The sequence below is a fragment of the Ambystoma mexicanum genome, chromosome 3p (assembly GCF_040938575.1).
Source record: "Ambystoma mexicanum isolate Mex_15411 chromosome 3p, UKY_AmexF1_1, whole genome shotgun sequence".
NCBI classification, from domain to species: Eukaryota; Metazoa; Chordata; class Amphibia; order Caudata; family Ambystomatidae; genus Ambystoma; species Ambystoma mexicanum.
Genome location: NC_090925.1, coordinates 1,077,786,109 through 1,077,806,708, shown reverse-complemented (window position 1 = coordinate 1,077,806,708; position 20,600 = coordinate 1,077,786,109). Strand labels below are relative to the sequence as shown.

The 20,600-nt window shown below is 49.3% G+C and overlaps 1 protein-coding gene across 4 annotated transcripts in view; it reads left to right on the top strand.

Annotated features, from left to right (window-relative positions):
- The window catches only part of STK32A (serine/threonine kinase 32A), an 885,758-nt gene that overhangs the window by 4,798 nt on the left and 860,360 nt on the right, over positions 1-20,600 (top strand). The gene's annotated exons all lie outside the window — the stretch shown is intronic.

Here is a 20,600-nt window from a genome sequence, read left to right as displayed (position 1 = left end):
ACTCTGAGGTACACCAGGCGGCCAGTCAGCAAGCTGTAAGAAAAGGAGGGAGAGAGGGAAAGAGCAGAGAGCTAGGCTAGAAAGGTAGAGGGAGAGAGAAGGAAGAGAAGATGAAGGTCTTGAGGAGATTCCGAAACTTAAGGAGATCAGGCTCAAGACGGAGGGCAGCAGGGAGGCTATTCCAGAGGGAGGACCCTGCTCAGGATAAAGATCTCCCTCCAAATCTCTGCTTGGAGAACCGGCTTACTCGCAGAAGGTTGGAGGTAGATGAGCAGAGGGCTCGAGAGGGACAATATTTAGGTAGGGAAAGTTGTGGAAAGGTGGTTCACAGACCCCAGAATGCCTTGTGGACAACGCAGAGGGTCTTAATCTCTATTTTAAAAACACACAACTTTCTGAAACCCTGAATCACTGCCCCAACCCTATCATTAGAATGGCTGCCAAAACTCTAAATGTAATAAAAGGGCAATGTGCAATTTTGAAAATGTTATTTTCTGATTCTCTGTTTTTTCTTTTTTCAAAATAATCCTTCACAATTCTGTTTGGTGTATATATTTCATATAACATCTCGGCCTAAGGTTACGAAGTGCCAGAGCAGAAAAGCAATGGGGAACTTACTGAAACCAGTTAGAGGCTCTGGGAGAATACCGTGCTACCTGCCTTCCTTCTGCTTGATCCCAATCCCAGAGAACCCATATATTCGAACCGGTGAAACGGCAAACTTGTGAGTGGTGCTGAAGAAAAAAGGTCACTTTAGCTACAGGCTAAACTTATGATGACGGCTATCATCAGAAGCAAATCCCCAATCACATGGTTGTGGCTCTCCAGATATTTTGGACTACAACTTCCATGATCCTTCACGACTGACCATGCTGGCTAGGGCTGACCCCGTTTCCTACTGCTTTGTCATCTAAGACACAGCTCTGCCATGCTTCAAGCCTTTAACTGTAATTTACCATAATAAAATGCGGCCCCTATTTTACAACAGATTGAAAACATTGGGTGGGATACATAGTTTCTCGAAAGCAAACCATTGCACTATTGATGCAAATGAGAAAAGTTTGTTACATTATAAACAGTCACCTACTGCTAAGATGCTCATTCCTACATTATGCTTTGAACTCACAGACAATCACATATACACAAAATCTGACGTGGCACCTAAAGCATGGTGATGCTTGCTCTATACAATGGATGAAGTGTGAACGACCCCTGAAGCAGCATTTTCTCGTAGATCTTGAAGTTATGGGTAATTGCAAGCAGTCTGTTTTTCCTTTCCATATTTGGGGTCCCGCCTCATGAAGATTTATGTTTCCCTCTTCTGATTGGGCATGGGCGACCAAGCTCTTGGCCCCTACCCAGCTGCAGGAGGATAGGGCATACACGCTGCATGTCATTTGGGAGATGCTCATTAAGTCCCGTATTTTCTTTGTATCCAGGCATTTGCAGTGATGACTGCAAAAAATGTCTGCGCTTCTTCCAACGACTTTGGGGCAGGTTAGTGTGTATGTTAGGGGTCATCCTTTACAATTAGGCATGGCGGTTCACCCCCCCACCCCATTACCCTGTGAAAAACACAGATCCAAGCAGCATGAAAGAATCACAGTCATAAGCATATGAGGCATTTGTTGACATTCACCACTTTGCGACACTTGATCAATCCGCAGCAGTCTTCAGATAATGGATATAGGGACCCCAGTCTTCTGGGGGGCACGCGTGCAGTGGCAGAGTCCTAATAAATGCTATTTCCATGTTGTGGCAATAGCAAACATCGTAAAGCCACAATTGTGCATTGGATGGACGTTCCATCTCCCATGCCATGGCTACCCTTCTGCGCGCCAAAACTAAGAGCAGTCCTGCAAGTCGCCTCACGGCGGCCTGTAGGGGCTTTGTACATCCTATTAGAGCTATGAAGGGCTCCACTCCAGAGGTTCTCCATCTATCAGTGATATCTTAGGCAATACCTCCAACCACAACTGACTGACTTTCGGGCACTCCCACGCCAGGTAGAGGAAGCCAGACGGGGTATAGCCACATCTTATGCATGCCTCAGGAATGGACTGAAAGTGGTACGTCTGGTGTACAAAGTTGAAATGAATGAGTTTGTACCTGGAGTTGAGGACACATTCTGGCTCTGCCTCAGTATGTCGGTCCAGTCTTCTTCCTCAATATGGTCTCGTATGGTTGATTCCCACCTTTTCTTAGGGCTTTCCATCCCACCCAGCTCGTCTACCATCAGGTCGTTATATATTCGTGAAATCAGCCGGCCCTCCCCTTGCGTATGAATCAACCCGTGCAAAAACTGGAGTTTGTACTCGGAATGAGGGAAAGACGAACTTAAACGTGTATTGAAGTCGGAAGTACAGACATATATCAAGGTTGGAGTCAGCTCCTCGCTCTTTTATGAGTTGGATCGTAAGGAACTCCCCGGGTGCAAACGAGTCGCCCAGGGTCTCTATTTGTAACTTATCCGGCTATTGTAGATATACCTGCTCACTTGTTGTGGGCAGCCTGGGTATGAGTTTAGCTGGCAGTAAAGGTGACTATCTGCTGTTGATGCCACCTTTCGCAGGCATCTTCCGCCATATCGCATATGTGATCAGGACCACATTTAGTGTGTGTGGTGGGACTCCTCGACAACTTTATATCCTTTTAACTCCTTCCTTGAATAGCCCAAACTATCAAAACTGTTGACCTCATTGCACAGAGCTTAGCCCATCTCTAGTCATTTGGATTTCTTAGCAACTTCTAGTCTAGTTTTCGTTGCCAACACAGAACTGGGATCAGAGAGGAACTGCCTCATGTCTGAAACCAGGGTTTTAAGTGGGGCAGGAGAAGCCGGGCAGATCCCTGGCAGTCTCTCTCCAAAATATGTTTCTGGGATGAGGCTCTACTGAGGCTCTCGGTAGCTTCAACTTATTAGGCTGCTAGAAGACAAGGCATTTTCTCCTACAGAACGCAACATGGTAGCTCTGTTTGACGCTAGTCAAGTACTCAAGGTTTGCAAGAACAATGACTACATAAGGAGGTTTTTATTGGATTGAAACATGTACATGTAGTGGCGAGTTAGCTCTTATAGGTTGCCTATAATTGCCTAATAGTGGAAAATGCATTGCAGTACCTTAGGCATTGAAAATAAATAGAGTTTGAACAAACTTTGTAATGGTTGTCACTTGAAGGTTGTCAAGGCACTCTGGTTCTAGGCGCAGGAGAGACGCAATACCAACCACCCCCCCTATGGTCGTGGAGCCTGCAAGTCGAAGCTTACGCAGGCTACCCAGACCAGAGCAGGGAAGGAGGGTTAGGGTCTCACTGGTTGGATAGGTTGGGGGGTTTTAGGAAAACCGGATTGAGGATTGGGTAGTGGTTGTGGATAGGACGGGGAATTTTTAGGGAAAGGGCCGATTTGTTGCACACTTTAGATGTACTTGGTACCAAGTAGCTATTCGCACCCCAATTCCACATAGTCAGACTTAGGCCCCCTCACTGGTTAATCTAACGTACAAGTCTAACCCATGCACCTAGTTCAGTCCACAACTAAATAGCATTATTTTCCAGCATGCACACTTAGCTCTGGTTTTCAGTGTCCTGTCCGTGGTGGAGCCGTCAAGTCTTGTGGCAGGTCCGTAGTGTTCTGTGCTGGTCCAAGCTAAAAGAAATAACACGAGTTAAGTTTTTGCCTCTGAATTCTGGTAACCTTCACATTCATTCCTCATACGCATTCAAACCACACAACATTCATTGCTGCCACCCGAGCTCTGATCACGGGCTTTTGAGTGTGCCAAAGTTCGCCACTTCTCTGGGGCTTTTCCACTAGTTCCTGATGTGGAAAATTGCCAGTGTTAAACTCCACAGGGGTCTTCCTTCAGACCGCCGCGGAAAGTTGCCACATGTGTTTTCGCCTCCCGTGCGCCTTGTTCTCCCTGGTCCCAGGAGGCGGGAACACACGTACACGTTGGGTACGGATAGTTCCGTACACTTCACTTCCCCACAACAATACAAGCGCGGATTGGCGACGCGCCAAGAATACACGCCCACTTATCTTTTCGGTAGGCGCAGGGGCTAGGAATGGGCGGGCTAAAGCCCCCTGCGCTTCTCCCCCGATCCCTCTGATTCCCAAGTTGGGTAAATGGACTTATCTTGTGGGAGCGAGGGGCCGGACTGCTTCTCCGGTGGGGCGGGGCCCCTCGCGAATGATTCTGGTGGAGCTGGGCTCTGCAAGTCCTCTCCTTCTGAAGTCTCAAGCGCAAGCCCCGTGCCTCGGGGCTTGCGCATGCGCGTTGACGAGCCACACCCTGCTGGGCTCCTGATTGGCCCGCAGCAGCCCTGGGCATGCTGGGAGTTGTAGGCAGGAGACTGCTTCTGCTGGGAGATGAAGTCTTTTAGGGCTGCTTTTCTGCAGAAGGGGCACAGCAACCTTTTAAATGGATACAACTTTCTAGACACAGCTTGTACGCCCTGTCTAAGCATCACAGCCCCCACCATGCCCCTCTGTACCCCTTGTCTTGGTCTGGTCTTGGCTTTAGCCCTGACAGCACTCCCCCTCCCACAGAAGGTAGGCCCTCCGGGTTTATCTGTATAGTTCTTATGGAAAGTGCGCAATAATCTTGGAGCATGAACGTGATGTGAGGGCTCCCACGAGCGCTCTTCAGGTCCATACCCCACCCAGTCCACTAAATAGTACAATTGGTCGTTAGGGCCTTTTTTAGAGTTCAAAATTGCACGTACTTCATATTCAGGTTCTCTGTGAACAATTATCAGGGTTTTTTTTTTGACGGGAGTTCCATACGGGGCAGGTTTTAGCAGGGACGTGTGGAACGTGGGGTGAATTTTCATTTGGGATGGTAATTCCAATCGAACTGCAACAGGATTTACGATTTTTACTATTGGGAATGGGCCTAAGTAACGGGGCTGTAACTTTTTGGGACCATCCAACCGAATATTGCGGGTGGATAGCCACACTTTATCACCCACACAATAGGGAGGACTGGCACGGCGATGCTTGTCTGCATAATGCTTATAAGAATTTTTTGCTCTAACGAGATTACCTTGTACCTCCTTCCATACTTGCACAATTTCAATTCGCTGTCCCGCTAGTGTGGGCAATTCCACACCTAAGGACAGGACAGCTACGGGGAGAATACGTGGATGTCGTCCATAAAGACAGTAAAAGGGAGTCTTTCTGGTGGACGTGTGTACGGCATTATTGTAGGCCAGCTCAGCTAACCAAGTATGCTGGACCCAAGTGGTCTCTCTGCTTGCAGCAAAGCAACACAGGTATTGCTCGAGCCCCTGATTCACACGTCGGATTGGCCGTCAGTCTCGGGATGGTACCCAGATGACAAATGGATTTCCATCCCAATAATCCTACAAAATTCACGCCAAAATCGTGAAGTAAATTGTGGGCCTCTGTCGGTAATAATATGGTGTGGATGCCCGTGTAGGTGAATGACGTTTTGTAGGAAGAGTTCTGCAATTGCACTAGCGGTTGGGACTCCCTTGCAAGGAATAAAATGGGCCATCTTTGAAAAGGTATCTACTATAACCAGTATTAAAGTGTGACCTTGTATTGGTGGGAGATCCACAATGAGGTCCATGGTTACAGTGTGCCATGGTACGTCCGGAGTTGATAAGGGATGCAGAAGACCTGCAGGTTTTTGGTGACTGGCCTTATTGCGGGCACAGACGTCACACTTCAATACGTGTTGTTGAACATCTCGTCGCCACTTTGGCCACCAAAAATATCTAGCCACCAGTTCTTGTGTTTTTGATCTTCCCGGATGACCCACAAGTATTGAATCATGACACCATGACATGGCCTTTTCCTGGAGTGCCATAGTAGGCAAGTACAGAGCATGAGCATGGTAGGGAAGTCCTGCAATAACTACGTTCCGAGGGTCTTGTTTGCACCAATGGTGCAGTTCCTGCATAGAGATTTCTTTCTGAATTGCTTCAAAGAAGTCGGAGGTCGCTCCAATTATGTGATCGGAAGGGATTATTGACTGGGGTGTAGGGTTCGCCTCTCGAATTGTCGACTCGGGGTAGCGTGATAAGATGTCAGCTTTCTGGTTGCTGGTCCGGGCCTATATGTGATGATAAAATCAAACTCCGCGAAATACAAGGCCCAACGTAACTGACGCGGGCTCAGGGTCTTGGCGGTCTTGATAAATTGTAGGTTACGGTGATCTGTGATTACCGTTATCGTATGGCGTGCTCCCATCAGATAGTGCCGCCATTCACTAAATGCTGCTTTTATTGCCAACAGTTCTCGATCGGCGATGATATAATTCACCTCAGCTGGCAGCAGCTTCCTTGAATAATAGGCCACCGGATGTAACAAACCCGTCGTGGGATCTCTTTGGGACAGAACGGCCCCCAAAGCATAACTGGAGGCGTCCGTTTCAACCACAAATGGTCTGGACAAATCTGGGTGTTTTAGTACCGGAGCGTCGGTGAAGGCCTTTTTGAGCTGATGAAATCCTTGCTCGGCTGAGGCATCCCAAACAAACGGGCAACCTTTACGGAGAAGCTTTGTGATTGGAGTAACCAATGCTGAAAAATTCTTAACAAAGCGTCTGTAGAAGTTTGCAAACCCTAAAAAGGATTTTATTTCTTTTACATTAGCCGGAGGTGCCCAATCTAAAATTGCCTGCACCTTTTTAGTATCCATTTGTACGCCGGTTGGGGTTAGGAAATAACCTAAGAACTCCACAGTGGTACGATGAAATTCGCACTTTTCCAGTTTTGCGTAGAGATGATGTTCTCGCAATTTCTGCAACACCGCACGTACATGTTGGACATGTTCCTGGAGGCTGCCGGAATAAATGAGGATGTCGTCGATGTACACAACGTCACATACGTCTAGATATTCTCTGAGTACCTCATCCAGGAAATGTTGGAAGGCGGCAGGGGCGTTACAGAGGCCTTATGGCATGACCTGATATTCATACAATCCGAACTTGGTTCGGAAGGCGGTCTTCCACTCATCTCCTTCACGTACCCGTACCAAGTGGTATGCGCCTCGAAGGTCCAACTTGGTATAGATGACCGCATCCCTAACTTGGTCAAGAAGTACAGGGATTAAAGGGAGCGGATAACGGTTTTTAATGGTTATCCGGTTCACTCCGCGGTAATCTAGGCAAGTCCGGAGCTCCCCAGACTTCTTCGGTACGAAGAACAGAGGTGACGAAACTAGAGAATTGGAGTGCCGAATAAAGCCACTCTTGAGGTTGGATGCTATATATTCCCGGAGGTGGTCATTTTCAGCCTCGGTCGAAGCGTAGATGCGGCTGCATGGCAATACCGCTCCTGGCTCCAGGTCTATCCGGCAATCGAAGGGCCGGTGTGGAGGTAAAGACTTAGCAGCCTGTTTATTAAACACATCTACAAAGTCGGCATACTCTTGGGGCAGATCTTCAGGACGTACCTCTGGTTGACTATTAACAATGCTGATGGTGCGTATGTCAGGCAAAGCCTTTTTTAAACAATGTTCTCTGCAATATGGAGAATTCAGGTTTATCGACCCTGTGGTCCATTGAATGTGAGGGTCATGCTTCTTTAACCACGGCAATCCCAGGATAAACCCAAATTGCGGGGCGGCAATAATGTCAAAGGCAGTCTTTTCTGTATGCTCATCTCCACACTGAAGGGTCATAACACAGGTACTATGAGTAACGGGACCCGAACTAAGGGGGGTACCATCCACTGCATGTACCAGTTCTGCCTTAGGTTTCCATAGCACCGGAATTCCTAAAGTGCCCACGAACTGGGCATCGATGAAATTTCCAGTCGCACCGAGTCCACTAACAGGGTAACCTGTTTCTTTTTTGTCAAGAACTCTAGGCAACCTCTCAGAGTGATATATGGGGCATGATTTGAATAGCCTGCATTTGGGGCCCTGCTAACTAGGCTCGACCGGGTGACCCCCACTACCGGCTAGCCGAGGCGTTTCCCTGGGTTTTTGGTTTGGTGGGGCATTCGCGAACGAAATGCCCAGCCTTACCGCAATACATACAGACCTCTTTTCTTCTCTGCTCTTTCTCTTCTTTTGTTAAGGGGCCCCGGATTGAACCGATTTGCATCGGCTCATCCCCCTCAGATTTGTCCACCGTCCCACGAGATCCTTTAAATTGGTCTAACCGTGGTACAGGACGGGATTCTCCTCTTCTCTTATCGCCTCGCCTTTCCGCCAAGTGGTGGTCGAGACGCAAGGCCAAGTTTATCATATCCGAACACTCTCTTGGCTGTGGGTCAACCTGAGCTATAAAATCCTTTAACTCATCTTTCAATCCCTGATAAAATAGAGACATCCTTTTTTCTCTGGGCCATTCGGCTTCTGCCACTAGCCGGTTGAACTGCGTGACATAAGTCACCAGCTCCCTATTGCCTTGTCTTAAACTCAGCAATTCCCGATCTTTACAGAGGGTGGCTGCCTGTCGATTAAAGATTTTCTCAAATTCCCCTAGGAACTCATCCCAGTCATACAGGATGGCATCGTCCTTTTGAACCAAAGGATTCGCCCAAGAGGCGGCGTCCCCTGTAAGGTACGATATCACAAAGGCAGTACGTGCTTGAGCAGACCGAAAGGCTGACGCCTTGGTGAGAAAGTGGAGACGACATTGGGTTAAAAAAGTAGAGAATTTTTGCGGATCCCCTGCATATCGCTCTGGAGGTGCGAGGGGAACTATGGCTTCCGGGGTTACATGTACCTGTAACGGGGAAGACGGTTGACCAGGTAAGGGCGATGCTTGGGCAGCTAGACTCCGCACTTGCGCAGACAAAGTAGCGTAATCTTGCCTGGATGCGGCCAACTCCCCTTGCAAATCCTGCAAGGCTTTAGCAATTTCTTCCATGACTGCTGTGGGGGTTGGCTGTGCCGCTCAGGCGCCTGGAAAATACGTGGGCTTGCGCTTTGTCAAGGCACTCTGGTCCTAGGCGCAGGAGCGACGCAATACCAACCACCCCCACTATGGTCGTGGAGCCTGCAAGTCGAAGCTTACGCAGGCTACCCGGACCAGAGCAGGGAAGGAGGGTTAGGGTCTCACTGGTTGGATAGGTTGGGGGGTTTTAGGAAAACCAGATTGAGGATTGGGTAGTGGTTGTGGATAGGACGGGGAATTTTTAGGGAAAGGGCTGATTGTTGCACACTTTAGATGTACTTGGTACCAAGTAGCTATTCGCACCCCAATTCCACATAGTCAGACTTAAGCCCCCTCACTGGTTAATCTAACGTACAAGTCTAACCCATGCACCTAGTTCAGTCCACAACTAAATAGCATTGTTTTCCAGCATGCACACTTAGCTCTGGTTTTCAGTGTCCTGTCCATGGTGGAGCCGTCAAGTCTTGTGGCAGGTCCGTAGTGTTCTGTGCTGGTCCAAGCTAAAAGAAATAACACGAGTTAAGTTTTTGCCTCTGAATTCTGGTAACCTTCACATTCATTCCTCATACGCATTCAAACCACACAACATTCATTGCTGCCACCCGAGCTCTGATCACGGGCTTTTGAGTGTGCCAAAGTTCGCCACTTCTCTGGGGCTTTTCCACAAGTTCCTGATGTGGAAAATTGCCAGTGTTAAACTCCACAGGGGTCTTCCTTCAGACTGCCGTGGAAAGTTGCCACATGTGTTTTCGCCTCCCGTGCGCCTCGTTCTCCCCTGGTCCCAGGAGGCGGGAACACACGTACACGTTGGGTACGGATATTTCCGTACACTTCACTTCCCCACAACAATACAAGCGCGGATTGGCGACGCGCCAAGAATACACGCCCACTTATCTTTTCGGTAGGCGCAGGGGCTAGGAATGGGCGGGCTAAAGCCCCCTGCGCTTCTCCCCCGAACTCCCAAGATGGGTAAATGGACTTATCTTGTGGGAGCGAGGGGCCGGACTGCTTCTCCGGTGGGGCGGGCCCCTCGCGAATGATTCTGGTGGAGCTGGGCTCTGCACGTCCTCTCCTTCTGAAGTCTCAAGCGCAAGCCCCGTGCCTCGGGGCTTGCGCATGTGCCTTGATGAGCCACACCCTGCTGGGCTCCTGATTGGCCCGCAGCGGCCCCGGGCATGCTGGGAGTTGTAGGCAGGAGACTGCTTCTGCTGGGAGATGAAGTCTTTTAGGGCTGCTTTTCTGCAGAAGGGGCACAGCAACCTTTTAAATGGATACAACTTTGTAGACACAGCTCGTACACCCTGTCTAAGCATCACAGCCCCCACCATGCCCCTCTGTACCCCTTGTCTTGGTCTGGTCTTGGCTTTAGCCCTGACAAAGGTTAACAACCGTCTCATCTACGGTAGATGTACCTAAATCCCTGTTGTTGGTGGTTCTTTTTTTCTAAAGCCTGAAGCTCTTGCACGTAAGCGAGAACTTTTGTTAGTGTTAAACTGGTAACTGTAAATAACTGTTACTTGTAGATTAAGGCGTCTGATTAATAATGACAATTAATGACCAAATTGCAAACACTAACCTGGTCAGACAGCAAATTTGTGGAATGGCAAATGCAGAAGATAAAGATCTCCCGGAGGATCCTGCCTCCCCTCACCAGGAGAAAACGACCATCGAGGGAAAGAGCACTACCCCCAGGGAAACCCCCTGGGGGAAAAACTATTTGTGGATGCTGATAGATAAACTTCAGGAATGGGTCTTGAGCTTGATCGTAATCCTCTGGGTGTTGGACCGCGGAATGGCTGTGGTGAGTATTCTACAGATGAAAGACAGGACAGGTAAGTATGCTGCAGAAAAAAGGGTAAGACAAAAGGATTAGGAAAAGAAAAGCAAGTTTCCACTTACTGACAGATTCTAAATGGGTTTGGTTTTAAGTCTGTGTGCGGAGTTAAATCGTAGTAAGCCAAAGCACCTATGTTCAGGAAAACGGGACGAAAGGAATCCTTTCTTGAAAAAGGCAGGGACTCTACTAATTGCTGTTTGTTAGGAAGGTGGGTAAGAATCGCAGGGTAGAATGCAAGTAGAGAAAGGAAGCCGTACTGGGAAGTGGAGCACCACATAACACAGTAGCGACGCATCGAAGTGCAGTCCTTCTGTCCATATATGGAGTCACGTGACCAGCTGGTAGCGTCCCTTGAGAACGCGAAGTGACTACATTGCTGCCGCCCGTACAGCACAAGAAGTCACCGGCCATATTGGATGAATCCATTCGTAACGATCCACACAACCGTCTGCTTTGCCAAAGAGACCAGCGCCGGAATGGTGTAACAACTTCAGGCTTTAGCAAAAAAGGTCTTGGCTTCTAACAGCATCATCATTTCTTCCTTAATTGTGGTGCCGGCTCCTGCCAGGAGTCCCTTTAATTAATGGTGCAGGGATCATCACCCAAGCACCTTGGGTGGGAGGTTGTGATTGCTTCAAAGAGGTGCCTGGCGTGGGTCAGGATCACTAATCAGGAGCAAAAGGAGAGGTGGCAGACAGAACTTCCCTAAACAGCATGCTGTGTTTTAGGCCACGCCCCCTTTAGGCCATGCCCCCTGTCAGACCCCCGTTCCCCTCAATTTCACATGACACTTAAAGCACTGCTTGAAACATAAGCCAATTCTGCATCTTGTTCCCACTTGATCGATCTGTGGGCCATGCCATTACCAATGATTGCATCCTAATAAACTGATTGAAGGTCTCTGTGGGTGTGGATGACACAGCTCTAAAGTGGTGCACCTCGTTTCCTACTGATCATCTCCATTCAATAACATCAGGCCCCTACTTTTCTCAACAGCATTGATTACCCGTCGGATACCTCGGGTTCAACTCTCACAGATCCTTTTAATGATCTTCATCTCCCGACTGCACATCTCCACCGCCGCAAGATTGGCAGTGATATGCGTGCTTACAACATTCAGGTAAACGTCAACCTCCAGGAGAGCTCCGGGGAGCTCAAGTGGTCGTGGACGTCCACCCACCAACTCTACTTGACAACCACCAACTCTGATGGACTGATAATAGGGACTGTGGACCTGATTTCTGTACTGTTTCGGTGGCCACCCACTACAGGTAGGCTGCTTTCCGGAGTCACAAATCCAGAGCCTGGGAGGTCTCTTTTTTTATCCCACCTAAGGTTTGTCCTAAAATTAATCTAGTCTGAAAATCTGCCTTTGTTACCTGAGGCAGGGCACCCACACTCCCCTTTTCCTATGATCTCTCAAAGGATTGGCATCAGTGCTCAAGTCCTTAAAAAAATAAGTAGGGGGGGGCTCATTATCATACCAAATGGAGTGATGTCACCCGAAATTAGCATATCATGGAAATACACACATTTCATTTAATTGGCGTTGCATAACAGAGCAAAATACACTGGGTGAATTTGCCTTTCAGAAAATCAACACACAAAACAACCCAAGCGAAGATGTGTGTATTGGAAATGTATAAATGATGTGCACTTTAAGTGTTCCCTCCTGCGCACTGTTCCAATAAGTAACATTTCACCTTCAGTTGTATTTGATCTGTAATGTAGGCCTGTGGTGAAATGGGGAAGTGCCCAACCTATGAACCTTGTAAACGCCGCTTCGAATCCCCACTTTGGTTCCCACGAGTGAACTTTTAAAGATATGCTTTTAAAATATCCGCCAGGGCTGACGCCCCTGTCCACCCGCGTGTCTCCTCGACTTGAGCCCTGATTGGCACAGATCATGCAGTGTTTATTCCCTGGCTCAGTTACTGCAATGGAGCATATGCCACATGCTGCATAAGGCTGAGGGCCGGGACGTCCAGGCATTAACAGAAACCGTGTCATCTCCGGCGGGGCAAGGCTGGGAGCTCTTAAGATTTAAGTTCATTGTAACTTTAGCCTCTCTGCGAGCACTTCTAGCGCAAGACAAACGTGGAACCACGCCCAAGGGGCTCTTGTGTAGTGAACCGTTGCCCAATGGGCAAGATTGCTAAATCATTAGGCTGAGTAGTGTGGGCCTCCCCAGGCTCTTGTTTTCTACCTCCTATTTTGGAATGAGTACAGACAGTTTGTTGAGGACAAAATATTGGCCGTAGGCATTTATTTCTTACAGAACTTACACAGAAAACCAAACTTATAACAAACAGGTGTGCTTTTGGGCACACCGTGTCCAGGGTAGCGTATGCCTTGCTTTGTTTTGGCAAGTCCATGGGTTCCCTTGGCATCGGCTCCTGGACACGTGCCGCCTGCTGCCTACGACCCTCTACTGTGGACCGAACTTAGTACTCAGCTTTACGCCGTCTCCTTGTTTCATTCCTGTCTTACCAGAATCTGGGGTGGGTTGGGTGGGACAAACGATTCCTCCAGTCCTTCCTCCCAAGGAGCTGTACCCGAGCGGGTTGTGCTCCTTGTTGAGAATGTGCCTCTCCTTTGCCAAGAGGCCATTATTATAGTTCTTCTTCTTTTGTTATTCAAGTGGGGGGCTGTCCCTCCCCCGGGCCCTCACTGGTTATGTTCGCACCTTACCGCTGTTTGGGCCATGTCTCCATGACAACTAATTGGGGAGGGTGCCACCTGGCTGCCCTCTCCTTTTGCTTGACCCTTCCTCCGCCCCCACCCTGTACCTAACCTCCGATGCCCTCCGTCGGGCTGTACTTTATATGGCCCAGGGCCTGTGGAATAGGCTGAGTAGTGTGGGCCTCCCCAGGCTCCTGTTTTCTACCTCCTATTTTTGAATGAGTATAGACAGTTCGTTGTGGACAAAATATTGGCCGTAGGCATTTATTTCTTACAGAACGTACACAGAAAACCAAACTTATAACAAACTGGTGTTCTTTTGGGCACACCGTGTCCAGGGTTGCTGATGCCTTGCTTTGTTTTGGCAAGTCTATGGGTCCCTCTGGCATCGGCTCCTGGACACGTACCGCCACACCTGGGTGGGTGGTGCACGGGCCGCTAAGGTTCCCCCAAAAATACCTGTATCAACATCCCCGTTCTTCCATGGACCGGAATATGCTGTCTGATAAAACCTCTATCCCTTTGCTGGACAGGTGTACCCCGTCCTGGTGGAACATATCGGGGTTGTTCTGGGAAAGCCCATGCTTTATGAAATGTTGCCCTGTGCTCTTGCAGTATTTTCCCACAGTTCTTTTAGCTTCCTCCTTGCTGTTTCCACAGCCTGTCTACGATGTGCTCCATACACACATTCTGCGTGGAATCATCTCGGACATAAAAATCTTGGTCCCCCTCCAGCAGTGTGATATGTTGTGCAGTGACTCACAAATGTCCCTTTGCAACCTTCCCCTGCTTGTTCTGGCCAGGTCGTTGCCCCCAAGGTGCATCACCAGGTATTCTGGTGGGTCTCTGAAACTGATCAAGTCTGATAACCTGTCGTGAATGTCCTCCCAGTGTATCCCCGGCATGCCCCAGCATGATGTGATTGTCCGGGGGAAATGGAGCCCTTGCTTCACTTCCTCGATCCATCGGCCTGCTCGGGTCACAAACGAATGACCGACGATCCACGCTGATTTGAAAGGGCCCATGTCTGTGGAGGAGGAGGGTTGTTATTAGTTGCTCTCTTACATATCTGTTGAAACAGTTTGACTTCTAACCCCCAATTGCTTTGACTCCTTTTGCTCCCAGGTGCCCTGCCCATGCTGATGTGGCAGCCCCTATCCTAAAGGAGTGGGTCCCAAATTCTGATGGTTCCCACTCTGCCTTGGCTCTGGATTTTTTTAACACCACCTGGAAATGGTATCTGCTAAGCGCTGTGCCGTCCCTGTGTACCAGGAGTTGGCCTCCGATATTCGGTCGATTGTCCAGAAATGACTGCGTGATGCACCTGGGACAATGAACCTTTTCTTTGATGCAATTGAGCTCTATCGCCCCCCCCCCAGTTTGGTCGGTTTTAGATTTTCTTATTAACAGGGTCATCCCGTTTTTACTTATGCTGAAGTCCCCTATTGCTAGGCCATCTCCTGCTGCTGTGTTCCGAGCTACCAGCTCCCCTACTCTAAGTGCCCCATAGTATGCCAGCGCAAAGGCTGCCCTGAACAGCGCTGTTTCGTAGGCGCTGGAGCATGTGTCCTCCAGCATCTTCAGTAACTCCACGAGTTTACAGAAATTTTAGAGGCCTCCTACTATCCGGCTTCCTCCCTTCCAACCTTGCCCAACCCTTCATTGCGTATTTTATTAAAGGGCTGTCTGTCGGGTCGCCCATCCCGGCTATTTTTGCGGCATATGCGCCCGCAGCTAAATGTGCAGCCGCCCAGCTCTTCCTTTTCCCCTTTGTAAATGTACCCTCCACAAATGTGCAAATCTTTGTTGCTGTAATAGTCCCCACATCTCGTCCCCCTGTTTCTCTCAGCACATTTTACAAGTGTTTCTCGTATTGCTTACCCGTTTTGTTGGCCAAAGCATTCTGAGCGAGGTCCTTTATGACCCATCCAGTTTCCTGTGCTCCTTCTCCGCCATTCCAGTCAGCCTCATGGCTAACCTTTCTTTTTTCTTCAGTGCCATTAGTGGAACCCATGCCTTTCCTGGTGTGGATGTTTTTTTCTCCCTGGCGTCCGGCCTCAGCTTCCTGAACCTGTCCCACTGTAAATGAGACAAGTCATCAGCCACTACATTCACTTCGCCGGATATGTGTCTAGCTCTAGGCATACATTGATTTTTAAACATTCCAACACGATGGCTCTCATTAGCTCTTTTCAGCACCTGCACCACCACCATATTGTCTGACCATATTGCCACTTCCTTGTTGTTCAGCTCAACCTATCACGCACACAATGCCACCCATATTGGAAATAGTTCCAGCAATGTAATATTTTTTGTCCATGCTATCTCCTGCCATGAACGTGTCCATTCCTCTGCGCGCCACTCTGTGTCCAACATTGCTCCAAAGCCGAACGCTCCTGCTGCGTCTGTGAACAGCACTCTGCTTCCCTCCTGGTTAATAGGCGAACGCCAGATAACCGAGCCGTTGAAAACCCTTAAGAATTCCCCCAAAACTGCCATGTCCTTCTTGATTCCCTCCCCTATTCTCACTCTGTGAGGCCCCAGTCTGGCCCCTCTTGTCCTCAGTTCTATGCTCCTCTGAAAAATTCTTCCTTGAGGTATTACCCTCCCCGCAAAGTTTAACTTCCCAGCCAACGACTGCGATTCCTTCACCGTGGCCTTGCTCCCCTCAGTTCATTAATTGTTTTCAAGAGGTCTGCCACCTTCTCCTTTGGGATGTGACATACTCCTTTCCTTGTGTCGATTTCTATGCCCAGAAACTGTATTCTCTGTGTCGGCCCCATTGTTTTTTCCCCTGCTAGTGGAAAACCCCATTCCCCTGTCAGCTCCACACATTTTTCTAGAGTTTCCTTACATAGCCCTGACCCTTGCGGCCCTACGAATAAGAAATCATCCAGGTAATGGACCACCCTCGCCTCTTCCATTTCCTTGGTGAGTGCCCCTTGCAGAATGGAACTTACTTTTTCGAAATATGCGCAAGAGATGCCGCATTCCATGGGGAGGCATTTGTCTACAAAAAAGTTGCCCTCCCAATGCATTCACAACCATTGCTGTTAACCCTTGTTTACCGGTAATAGGCGAAATGCTGATTTTATGTCTGCCTTTGCCATCCATGCACCCTTGCCTGCCTTCCTGACCAATTCTATCGCTTCTTGGAACTCCGTGTAGGACACAGTTGCTTCTATTTGCTTCCAGATTCTGTAGTTCGCTGATGCATCCGAGGGGTACGAGAGGTGGTGGATGAGTCTAAATTCCCCTTTTTCTTTCTTTGGGACAAGCCCCAGCTGGGAGAATATGTATTCCTGAAATGGCAGTGATTTATAAGGACCCCCAATCCTACCTAGTTCTATTTCCCTCCTTATTTTCTCATTTACACTCCCCGGCTCTCATTGGCGGATTTCAAGTTCTTTGGTATGTCCCGTGATCCTGCCCTGTAAATGGAATTGTGAAGCCCTCCTGAAAGCCATTTCTAATCAAAGTGGCTGCCTCTTGGTCTGGAAATGCCTGCAGCCATTTTTCCATCTTTTCAAGCTTCACTGGTGAAACCCCTTTTTCGCCCCATCCCTTAGAATCGCTTCCCCTCATTGATCCTATTGCTGGTTGTTGCTGCTCTTGTGCATTTGGCGCTGCTGTGAGTCCTGCTACATTTTTTGCACTTGTGGCTAAATTTGCAGTTTTTTCCCCAGCTGCATGGGACCCCACTTTCGAATTTCCAGCACTGGGCTGGGGGGCCCTGGGGTGTCCAGGTAGTGCCCCTGCCTTCCCCCTGTGCCGTAGGTGGCATGCTGCTCTGAAAGCCTCGCTGCGCGCCATACTGTATGCTCTGGAATTCTGTTCCCCTGTCCTCCTATAGTTGTTGTCGTATCTCCTGTTGTTGTACCTGTACTCGCTTCTGTAATAATTTTGCCAGTATGGTTTCCTCTGCTGCCCTCCTGAACTGTGTTCCCACTTCTCCTTTAACACGTTAAATATGTACAAGTTATAATCATCCTCGTCCCATTCTATATCTGGGTAACAATCCATTTCCTTTCTAAACTCATGGTCATACTCTTTCCATGCATCCCCCCAAACGCTTTGTACACTTTAAAAACCCTCTGTTCATATGCTACCAATGACAACCCATTTCCTGGGTATTTTTGCAATATAATGGTTGATTGTATGTGGAATGCTGAAACCCAGTTCTCAAAACTCCTCTCTACTGTTACCCTTCTTAGTATTCCCTTCTCGTCCTCTTTCCTGTCCTCGCATGACACATTCAGCCACCTCTTTTGGTACTCTAGCAGAGAAAAAATGTCTATAAATTCCTTCCTCCAAATCTCTTCCTTCACTTTATCATCAATGTACCATGCCAATGTTTTCCTAGACTTCCCTTGCACATCTTTGCCCATTGTGGGCCTGCCGTACTTTGTCATCACTGGCCCTCCCTCTTTGGCTGCTGTGGTTGTGGTCTCCATCCTGGGTGCCTTTTCCCCCGGGTGTGCTTCCCGCCCCCACCTGACCCGGTGGTGCTCCCACAGGGGCCCCTTGTGGTGCGGGTAGCAGTCCTGCTGGCACCCCCTGCGGCGTAGGTTCTGGCCCTGCTGGCACCATGGGTATGATCGCTGGCACCCCTTGTGGTATGGGTACTGGGTCCCCTGGGTGTCCTTGTGGTAATGGCACCACACCCTCTGCTCCTTTTCCTGCCCCCCCCGACCCGGAGCCCCTTTCCTTTTCCTTACTCACCACCCCCTTCCATTTTACCCATGCTTTTAAGTGGTCCCTTTCCTCATCTTCGCTGCTCTCTGTGTCAGTGCTTGAGTCCCCCCATTCCTCCCTGTGCTTTTTGTGCTTCTCCCCCTAACCTTGGCGCTGGTTCTGGGTGACTTACCCGTACCAGCGGCGCAGTTGCGTAGCATGCTAACAATGTGCTTTTCAATTTTGCTGCCATTTTTTACAGTACATTTATTTTTTTCTTACCTTTGCTTCTTCTTTGGTATCTCCGTCTCCTCTGCTGCTTTCCTGGTAGCTTCTCTCCCCCACTTCTGACCTTTTGGAAGCGCCTCCTCCCTTGCGGTCTCTGATTCGCTGCCGCTGGTCTCCTCTATAAGCAAAGGCGACATTTCCTTTGCCCGCTCTTCCCTTTGTAGAGTTTCAGCCACCCATTGGGCCCCTAACTCTCTTTCCGCTTTTTTGCCATTCACTGAATTCCCTTGCCCTCTTTGCTCTTTTTTCCACCATTCGTGAGCTTATATGCTTCCTGGCAAAGAACCTCTTATTTCTGCCTGGGCGCTTTGTCTGATCTGGGCGTTATTGACTCCACGCTGCCCGCACCCTTCCCCTCCCTTTCCTTGCAGAAATACCTTCACAAACGTTTCTCTGGGTGTTCGCCGTGCCTGAGCCCTTCTCCTGAGGATCCGTGAGCCTGAGCTGCACTTTTTCCACAAACTTGCGAGGTTCCTGTCCCTCGCTGCCATCTCCTGGCAACACCTCGTTCCGAGACTGAAATGGAACGTTGCGTGTTGATTCAGCAGTGCTTAGCCCGCCCCACCCAGACCATGCCTCCTCCCCGTTGCCCGGTTTCTGCTGGTTTATCGCTTCCCGCTCACCTTCTGCCTAAGCGGTCTTTTCCCCAGCCGGCTGCACCTCTGCGTGAGTCCCCTTGCTCTAGCTTGTGTTCTCCTTCTCCGACGTCCTCTCACCGGAGATTGGGCTCCCGCTCCTTCCCTCAGCTCGACCACGTTACCGCTGTCCTCCGTCTGTATGCTGCTCTTGCTCCTTTTCAGACACCCGGCGCAGTTCTCTCGTATGCTTGCTGTGGTGTGGACCTTCTGTTCCTCGCCAGGATGCTCACCGCGGTGTGGCCTTACTGCGGGTCTTCTCCCAGCACTTCCCTTGGATTGCCGTCGCCTTCTCCAGCCAGCTGTACTCAAGGTGGGTGTGTTCGTAGACCGTTGCATGCCAACAATTCTCTCCGCACAACAGCTAATGCAAGTTTGGCTGTTTGCAAAACGAAAAACGATTCCTCCAGTCCTTCCTCCCAAGGAGCTGTACCCGAGCGGGGTGTGCTACTTGTTGAGAATGTGCCTCTCCTTTGCCAAGTTCTTATTCTTTTGTTATTCAAGTGGGGGGCCGTCCCTCCCCGGCACCCCACTGGTTATGTTCGCACCTTCTCTCTGTTTGGGCCATGTCTCCATGACAACTAATTGGGGGGGCACCACCTGGCTGCCCTCCTCTTGTGCTTGAGCCTTCCTCTGCCCCCACCCTGCGCCTAACCCCCCATGCCCTCCATCGGGCGTACTTTGTACGACCCAGGGCCTGTGGCATGAGCATAGGGGTCCCACCCCAGCCAGAGGCGATGAGCTTTTGAGCCCTGTGGCCAGACTCCTGCGCCATGCAGTGGGCCATGCTCAGGGCATGGGGTTGGGAGGGCCTGGCTCGCCTGATGTCAAGCTCTCTGTTTAAGCAGACGTAACCTCACAAGTGACCCCCATCACGGATTTAATGTTTTCCATGGCACACATTTAAAGTATTTCACGCGGAGCATGCGTTCCATGGAAGGGCCACTCAGAATGTTTTGGTGGAGTGCATTAAAAGGTGGCTTACGATTTCTGGCGAGAGCTCATTTTTGAAACACTCCAGTAGTTAATCCCAATCTGACTCGGACACGGTATGATGCGTAAGATGGTGCTCACTCCAGGCAACTGATTGTAGTATCACACTTCACTTCCTGGAAACGTATATTGCCCCGCTAGTGGTTTAGGCATAAAAGAAACATTTTATCGGTCTATTTTGACTCATTTTACACTGATGGCAGTAGCGGACCCCACCAAGGATGTAATAATAGCATGTAGTTGTTCACAGAGGAGAGAAAGTTACTTACGGGCCCATAGGTCAGTACTCACCCTCCAGAGCTTGTAAGACAAGATAGCTGCACCATGTGGGGATAGGGGGTGCAGGATTCACATACTCCAGCACAACTCAATAATGAGGACTCAGTAAGTTGGCAAAGGGAAGTCCGTTTAATGACAAGTACATCAAACAGGGAAACAAATGGAAATCAGCAGCATTGCAATCACCTCTCTCACCCCGACTTCCTCAAACTTCAGTTGAACAGCCACTTTTATGCATAAAACTCGTCATCATTGATGTCTAACTTTACAAAAATCATCATGCAATATAATTGGTTAGGAAAGGTAACTTAAGTATAGGTGCTATATCTGTAT